Genomic DNA, 9,653 nt, shown 5'->3' with positions numbered 1-9,653 from the left:
AGTGTTGTTAATCACAGGTTGTCCTCACACTATCACTCCTACCCACACACACTCCCTCCTCTCTATGGTGCGACAGGTATCCAGTACAGTGTGTCTGGAATGCTCCTGTACACTTACATACTCAGCACCCTAATGCAGTGCAACTGGTACCTAGCAGGTCAATGGATAACAAACACTGCAGAATCCGTGGCACCAGCCTCCCCCCCCCCACTAGTTCATCCCGACTGTTCTATACCTCCTGGATGGAAGATAACCTACCCCGCCCCTCAGGCACTTGGACATATGCGGCTGAAGTCACTTTGCCCACGTCCTAGGGAAGCAGGTGGGGATATGTAGCAAGTTTTAATTAGGAGGTAGACGTAAACAAGGAGGAGTTTAGCAGCCACTTGGAAGTTCACCTACTGGTCTCAAAACACAGTGGAGTCCCACAGTCTCTTGACCCGCTTCCGAACAGTCTCTGAAGCGCTCATGCAACCCAGTCAATCTCTCTCGCTACTACTTGGCGCCAAAATGTCTTTGGGAGGGGCCGGTGAGGAGAGGGCCGTTGGTCCGCTGCAATGAGGGTCAATAAGAGACCAACCGATGAATGGGTAGTAACACAGGGGAGCCTCTTGGTTGGAGAAGGCACCCCGACTGGTACACAATGATCAGGGTCCTGCCGAGGCCATCCGGGCACAGCTTCTGGAGCGCGTTGGTATGAGTTGCACCAGACATTTCAGATTTAAAAATTTCGTACCTCTCTGGAAATGAGGCACAATGACCGGTGCACATTGATATGGGTTGCACCAGGCAAATCCGGTCACACGCATGAAGTGGAATTGAGGCCCAACGTCCGGTGTATGATGATACAGGTTACACCAGACCAGTCTGGTCTCACACACACAGGAGCAAGTTCATCAGAGCCACATGAGATAGAATGAGGCACTATTCCAGGTACACCCCCAACTAAATGTACTGTACCTTGTGAATCGGGCACAAGAGAAATGAAACACGATCGCCTAAGTCGTTCTCCTTGGATCCTGCAACTGGTGAATCCGCTTACCACCACTTTTATGCTGCCGTTGCGTCACTTTTGTGACGCAGCGGTGATGTAAACCATGTCACTCACAAACCAGACATGTAATACACAAACCTAGCAGAGGCATACTGGATGGTTAGGCAAGAAATGACCTACTTTCTAAAAGTGGTATTTTCAAACACAGAATGTAAAAAGCACCCACACTCAAAGATGTATTTTAACATTCTGAGTTCAGGCATACTAAACTCGTTTTTCTACCTTGTTCCCTGGGTCAGTTAGGATTATATGATGTTATAATCAAACTGCCCATTCTGGCCCATGGGAACAGGTAGCCTTGCAATAGGAAAAAAAAATTTGGCTGTAATTCACTATCAGAACATGCCACACACACCAGGGCACGTCCTACCTTTCACATACAATGCACCCTGCCCATAGGTGTACCTTGGGCCTACCTTAGGGGTGACTAACATGTAGAAAAGGGAAGGTTTAGGGACTGACAAGTGGGTGCTCTTGCCAAGTCTACATGGCAGTCCCAGTCTACACACAGGCTCTGCAATGGGAGGCCTAAGCCATATTTTACAAGCTGCTTCTGTGGGTGGCACAATTAGTGCTGCAAGCCCACCAGCAGCAGTTGATTTACAGTCACTGGGCACTCATGGTGCACCATACTAGCCTCTGTGAAGTATACTAGAAAAGCCAATCATAGTCACTAATCCATTACAGCAATTTACAACAGGGAGCACTTGCACTTTGGCACTGAACAGCAGTGGCAAAGTGCCCAAAGTATCTAGACCAGCAAAAAATAGCAAAAATATTGGATGCAACAGTGAAAAAATGGAAGGGAGACCCATGCCAATGGTGCCAGGTCCAACAGATATGATAATTAAAGGAGAACCAAACATTAAGAACAGACAAAAAGCAGCGCAACGCATACATACATTTATTTGAAACAAATAAACAAACAAACTTTTTTTTTTTAAACTTTGTTTATTGTTTTTTTCAACACAGAACAATACAGAGGTTTGGTCTCACAATCAGCGAGGTAGCATCCGAAACATTTAGCATGTAAGGTATATGGCAAATTAACAGCATTAATAGAGTGGCAGTAGGTCATCAGAGTGTGCACAATGTTCATAAATCAGGGGTAGTGCCATATTACTAGTATACATTAGGGAAGACCATGCCACAGTACATAACCAGGGTATGCAGGAGGTAACAACAGGTACGTACAATCATATCGATGGCAGGTAGAAGTGAAACGTGTTAGTCAGAGAAGTATGCAATCACATATAGATCAAGCGATCATAAGCTGAGGCCATCCAGTGGTGGTTTATCTGAACGAGCAGACTCATCATACCTGGACAACCCCGTCGCCCCGAAGGACACCCCCATCCAGACCTTCGCCCCATTCTGCCTGGGCTAGATGATATCCGACTAGGGGACCCCAGATGTCACCCGGCCTGCTAGAGAGCGGGAGCAATTCAGTAAAAGTCTCGTGTTGTTCCTGACTGTGTGTCATATCATCAAGCCACTCCTTGAACTTCGGGGCCCTGCCACGACCCCACCTACACGCCACGCGCCGTTTCGCAAGGAGCAGTGCAATATCTAGGAATTTTCTGCATGTCTTGGGGATGTAAATGTATTTGAGCTTGTAAAGCGCACTGCTACCCGTAGGTTTCCTGGCGCTGTATAACGCTGGGGAACCCGTCCTGGCTTTCCCTGTGGGATGGTCCCTCCTGGGAGTCCCCAAGGTGGAGCCAGGCATCCCAGGCGTTGATTGGGCCGTTGTGGAGATTAGGTAAGCTAATGCCCAGAGTTGCCGAGTGGAACCCCTGATTAGAGTAGGCACCGAAGCGAGAATTATCGAGTCCGCTGACCCAGGTCCACGACCCTGCCGCGTCGGGAATTGAACCCTGGTCCCGGGCCGACTTCTGCTCCCGGGTCTGCCGCCTCTAACCAGTCAGCCGGGATGTGTGTTGTGTGTCCCAGGAGCATCAGCAATGGATCAGGGTTTATGGATTCCCCAGTCATTGATTCGAGGGCATCATGCACCTGTTGCCAGTAGGTGTGTACAGGAGGGCACTCCCATGCAAGGTGTAGGAAACCTGCATGTTCCTCGCGGCAACGCTCGCACCTATCGTTATCAGACAGCCTAAACCTGTATTTTTTTACCGGGGTGTAGTATAGTCGCTGCAAGAATTTGTAATGGAGCATCTTGAGCCTGCTACTGGCTGATATTCGGGCCGTGAGGTTACAGCAGTATAACCACTGTTCGTCAGTAATTTTGATTGCTAGTTCAGCGGTCCAGTGCATTCGGGCCGAGGCCTCCAGGCCCGGAATACATATCCTGATATGGTGATACATGCCCGACACCAGATGTGAGCCGTCCTGTGAGCATAGCATGAAGTGAAGCGGAGATAGAACCGCAGGCTCACTAGGAAAATCAGGTAGGATTTCCCTCATCCCCTGTCGCAGTCGAAGATAGTAGAATATATCAAGCGGAGTACGACTATGCGAGGCAAAGAAGAGTTCCGCGGTTTTGAATTGGCCAGCGGAGAAGAGGTCACCCCAGCAGGTGATTCGTAGTCGCTCACAGAGCACATGAAAGCCACGTTCCTGTAGGAGTTCAAGCTTAGGGTGATATGCCAGTGGCATCCGGGGGAATATAGCAGGATGCAGTCCAGCCTCTTAGTCAAGTGGCACCAGGCATCTATCGTGCACGTGACGGAGGTATATGGTGTTGTTATGAGCGACGCCGGACAATAGAGGAGCCCATTGAGGGGAAGGGGGTTCGCAATCCAATCTTCCACCGCCAATTGAGGCATAAATGGAGTGGGAACTATCCAGTGATAGGCATAATGTGCTTGAGCACATAAATAATAAACCTCAAAGTCGGGTATATCGAACGCCACTTATCATATGGTTGGGTCAGCATGGACCACCGTAGTCGCGGGCTCTTACTCCCCCAAAATAAACGACAAAGTTCTGATTTCAATGTTTTGAAGAAGAAGGCACCCGGGTAATAAGGGATATTAAGGAAAAGATAAAGAAAGCGAGGGAGCACCACCATCTTGATAAGTGATGCCCTACCTGCCATGGAAAGAGGAAGGATAATCCATCGATCCACTAGTGCGGCAAGCTTCGTGACTGCGACTCCGTAGTTTAAGCGTAATGTTTCGTCTTTATCACGCGAGATTTGGATACCCAGGTATCAGAGGTCTGAACGGCACCATTCCAAAGGATAGCCGAGAGGGAAGTCAGCGACCGCGTCCGTGAGCGGGTAAAATTGTGACTTGGTCCAATTTATATGCACACCAGACAGTCCACCGAAAACAACAAACTCCCTGAGTAATGGATTCAAGTTGCATGCCGGGTCTTTGACAAATAGCGTCATGTCGTCAGCATATAACGATACATCAATCTGGCGCCGGAAGCAGCGAATCGCGCTTTCACGGTGCAGCTGACGGAGCCTACAGGCCAGTGGCTTGACAGCAATTGCGAACAATAGGGGGGACAATGGGCATCCCTGTCGGGTGCCCCTGGAAATGACAATAGAGGTGGAAAGGCGGCCGTTAATCAGGACTTTCGCTGTTGGTTGCGTATACAGCAATTGGACCCAGGAGATGAATAATTTGAGGAATCCTATACGCGCTAGGACGGTGAACAGGTATGGCCATTCGACCGAATCGAAAGCCTTAGTGGCGTCTAGAAAAACCGCTGCGACAGGGAGGTCCGGATGCACCGTGTGAAGTAGGGAAAACAGAGTACGCAGGTTATGGGAGGTGGATCGACCCGGGACAAACCCAGACTGGTCAGGTAATACAATCCGGGTAATCAGAAGAGACAGTCTGGTAGCCAGCACCTTCGCCAAGAATTTAACATCGCAATTCAAGAGCGAAAGCGGACTATATGAATCACGAGCGGTAGGATTCTTGCCAGGCTTTAACAGCGAAGTGATTACGACCTCGCGCATTGAGCTGGGGAGGACCCCGTCAGCCAGTGATTCCTCAAAGACTTCACGGAGGACAGGGGCCATAATGTCTATGTATTTTTTATAAAATTCGGCAGGGATGCCGTCCAGGCCGGGCGCCTTACCGTTTTGCAGCGACATGATAGCATCCCAGATTTCGTTCAGCTCAAAAGGGGCGGCTAGGAAGGCCCTGTCACCATCACTAAGCCAGCAGAGAGCCACATCACCAAGAAAGTTATCATATGGTACATCGGAGATCGCGGCTGTGGTGTATAGCGCATGATAGTGAGAAATGAAGGCAGCGAGTAGGTCATCAGAGTCTCGGACTGTGTGCCCCTGATCGTTCACAACTTCCAGAATCGTGTTATGATTGTGCTGGGTATGCGTCAGCACTGCCAGTGCCTTGCCCGGTCTGTCTCCCTCACAGTATTTTCTCGCCTGCCAGTGCTTCCCTCTAAATTTTACCTCCCTGTTAGCTTCGTCCTCGTATCGTGTCAGTTTATCCCTAAATTCTGCATGGATGTCAGCACCATCTCCCTCTACCATCCGAACCTCCAAGGCCTTCAGTTCGCTATCATGTGTGCGAATTGTGCGTTGAATGTCGCGCAGAACCCCGAAGCACTTTGATATGCAATATCCCCTGACCGTCACCTTGAATGCCTCCCAAATGTGTTCGACAGAGTCGACGGAACCCTTATTTCTGGGGAAGAAAGCGGCAATTTCCTCACCGAGTTCAGTGCGGAACACAGTGTCCAGTAAGGCCGCTGGCTGTAACCTCCAGTGGGGTCTGGGATTGTCCCATCCAGGCACCTGTAGGTGCATCAGGACCGGGCTATGGTCGGAGTATGTCCTCGGAAGGTGCACCACATCAGCCACCCCTGCGCAAATCTCTCTAGACGTGAAGATGTAGTCCAGTCTTGCCCATGTACCTGTCAGTGATGTGAAATGTGTGCCCTCCATTCGGAGAGGGTGTAGATAGCGCCATCCGTCCACCAGGTCTCCCTCCGAGATCACTCCCCCCAGAGCCTTCCTGGACCTAGGTTTGTAATGCGTCACACCGTCCGCCCTATCTAATTGGGGCACCAGTGCTAAGTTAAAATCCCCACCCCAAATAATATGTCGAGACCCTACGTCCAAAATTTTGCCCCAGAGTGTAGTAAAAAATAAAGGCATATCTATGTTAGGTGCATAGCAATTTACGAAGGTGATAGTGTCACGGCCTAAATGTCCCCACATCAAGGCAAAGCGGCCCTCTGCATCCGTTAATTCACCACACACTTGAAACGGTACAGTGCGTTTGATTAGGATAGCAACTTCTCTCGCATAGGTAGAATAAGAAGAGAAAACACGAGCACTAGCCCATTTGCTTGCAAAGGTAGGACGTGTCTGCGGTGATACATGTGTTTCCTGCAACATGGAAATCTGAACGTGATGACGATCTAAGTATGCAATCACATTTCGACACTTTTTGGCATTGTTAAGACCCCTTATATTCCATGACATACAACTCAATCGTGCATTAAGCCCCAGACCCGCCATAAAGTAGGGTACATCATAGAAATGTAGCATGCCATAGTAGACACAAAAAAAACATCTGCCCTCAGGCGATACCGACCAGCACAGCGACCAACCAGACGCCCTGCCTCCCCGCTGAACCAAACTCCCTCCCCAGAAGAACTCAACCCCCCTCCCACTACTGCATCCCAATCATGCCAGCAGCCATCCATCCCCACACCTCCCCCGATCTCCCCACAACTTCCAGAACTTGTGTCCATGAGTGGGGTATACCCGTAGGGGAAACAACATCAAGAGCGCACAGCCACTTCTCCCTCCGGTAGCCTCCCTTACTGTACCACACTCGGTGGAGGCCAGGGTAGGGATAGTGGTCCCTGAAATACTTTACCACTGGAGAAGTCAATTAGTCCCATTCTGCAGCATGGTGTGCAAGCCATCTGGTTCAGCGTCCTGAGGGTCAAGCCCCATGGGATCGAAACCCAAACACACCAGACCTAGAGGGTCACGGCGCATTAAGTGCCATCGTCCGCCAGAGGTGGGTCATCCTCGATATCCGCGTTGCCATCCCGATCTGCCCTCTGTGCCCTGCGGAGCGTTTTCAAGTAATCTTCTGCTTTTTGCGGGTTAGTGAAAAATCACTGCTTTCCTTGGTGTGTCACCCGTAACTTTGCCGGGTAGAGCAGGGCATAGTCCAGCTGGGCCTCTCGCAGTTTCTTTTTGACAGCCAGGAATTTGCGCCTTTCCTCCTGCACTAAGGGAGTGAAGTCAGGATAGATAGAAAAGGTGATGCCATTGTAATGCAGGTTTTGTTTGGTCCGGGCTGCTCTCAGCGCAACGTCTCGGTCGAGATAATTCAAGAGGCGGGCGATAATCTGCCTAGGTGGCATTCCAGGTTTAGGGACCTATGCGCCCTTTCCACGATGAACTGAGGTGAGAAGGCATCTTCTCCCACCGACGCCCTGAGGAGCTGCTCCACATATATTTCCATCCTGCCAGTGTCTGTGGACTCCGGAACGCCCGTAACGCGGATGTTGTTGCGTCTGCTACGGGCTTCCAAGTCCTCGTTCTTGGCAGCTATTACTCGTAGTAGATTATTCATGCGGGCTAGTTGAGATGTATGGGAGGCAGCGATGTCGTCGTTGTCTGAAATCCGCTGCTCTGTAGCAGTTATCCTCTCCTCATGCTGGTCTACTTTATGCACCAGTGCGTCCATTCTGGAGGACATCCTGTCCACTTTCTCCACCACAGTGGCGAAACCCTGTTGCATCTCCTGGAGCAGACGGTGCATGTCTAATTCTTTAGAGGGAGAGGCTGCCGCAGTAGGGTCCGCTCCGTTAGGCCCCGACTCGGTTGGTACCGACTTCGACCCCTTCTTTGCCCCCTCAAAGTTTATCTTCGTCTGGCGATTTTCAGGGTGCACCATCTTGCTTTTGCGCCGCTCGCGGCCCGCTGCCCTGGGGCTCACTGATGTGATAGGAGGTGACTCTTGGCCAAGCAATGCGTTGCGACTCCCTTTAGCCAGTCTCTGAGCAGGGGGCTTTCCCAATATTGTGCCTCGTGACCCTTCACACCAGAGTGGCCTCGCAAAATAACGAGCTGCACAGTGAGATATCAAGCCAGTTCACAGGTACAGGGGAAGCTATACAGTGCAAGCAGCACTCCTAGGTCTCAGGCAGAATCAACCATGGCCCGGGTGCAGTACTGAGCAGGTAGGCGCAACACGTGGATGTAGACACAAGAAGTGCCACGCGCCGACAGCGCCCCCGCAGCAGGCCAAGCTGTGTGGTCAGAACCCAGGAGTATTCGGCCTCTCCAGTACCATAGGCCGCATCGCCATCCGAGGCCAACAGAGCAAAGCCTCACAGATAGCCCCGCAGTAGGTAGCAGTCGTACGTGGGGCCCTCCCGGCGCCCCCACCAACTCAGGGCAAGCTGTTCTTGATGCTCTGTCAGGGGGTCAGAGAGCCTGCACCTCCCCTGATCTCCTCAGCGCCGCGCTGATCACAGCTGCGCAGCAGGCATATGGTCTCTCGCCATGCACTACCCCCGGTAGGACCGGGAGACTCCTCTCGGCAGGGTCGTCCCTCGCAGCCTCCGGCCGCAATTAGCCCGAGCCGCCGCACCTCCAAAGGGAGCAAGGAGATGGTCCCCGCTCCCCGCAGTGCCCAGTACCTGCACTCCACCGGCGGGGGTCGGAACTGTAGAGTCGACGTCCCCAGTGGCGGCCGCCTCACGCAGTGAACCGCATGGGTGCCTCCCGGTCAGCTTCGGACCATCTGGCAGGTGTGGGGCCTCAATCACCGCCGGATCTCTGGGAGGGTTCCTAGCGTGCAGGGGAGGGGGCCGATTGCTGGAAGAGTAGCCGGGGGTACAGCAGTCTCCGCAGTTGGGGCCGCGCCCGGGGCCCACCGCCTCGTGGCAAGCGCCGGTCTTGCGTAGCAATCGGCACCCAATCTCGCTGTCCAGTCAGTTCCAGGGGCACTTCCGGCAAATATTGAAAGGACGGTATCTCGGTCCCGGTCACCTCTAGAGACCCAGGAGTTGGACCGAGTACGGGCGATCCCACTCAGCGGCGATGCAGCTACTTTCAGGAGAGTTGACCCTCCAGCAGGTGAGGATTATGTAAGGATCAGTGCTTCATGGAACGGGAGCCACGCAGTTAGGCGGCCATTCCGTGTGTGCGCCCTCTAGCACCCCCAAATAAACAAACAAACTTAAATGTGGCCGGAAAATAAATCTGTAGTTGTATATAATACAAGCATTGGCATAGCCAAAAAATAAATGCAAAAGAGGGCGGCCCCCAGATGAAAGCGAAAGCACGGGGCATTGTGTACATAGTAACCTGACCCATGAGGAATGCAGCTGCTACCCTGCGCACCGCTGCTCACTCCTGAGAGCAAAACGCCTTGGGAGTTAACATTCCAAAAGCGTTGGGACATGCGTTCGCCTTTACCCATTTGCGTGCTTTCATTTTTGAAAGATACACGCAAAAGCTAATTCTATGTGTTGGGGAGTTAGACCCACACGGAGTAGTTTAAAGTGCAAACAAGAAGCCTCGCAGAGCAGCGCATGCTCTCAGGCTCGACCTAATAAAAGGGGTGAAAAAGAACCAGAAAGAGAGAAAAGGGCAGAGATGGCCTGTTGTGTATGA

Source organism: Lissotriton helveticus, chromosome 5_1, assembly GCF_964261635.1.
Source record: "Lissotriton helveticus chromosome 5_1, aLisHel1.1, whole genome shotgun sequence".
Taxonomy (NCBI): Eukaryota; Metazoa; Chordata; class Amphibia; order Caudata; family Salamandridae; genus Lissotriton; species Lissotriton helveticus.
This window is presented reverse-complemented; position numbering follows the sequence as displayed.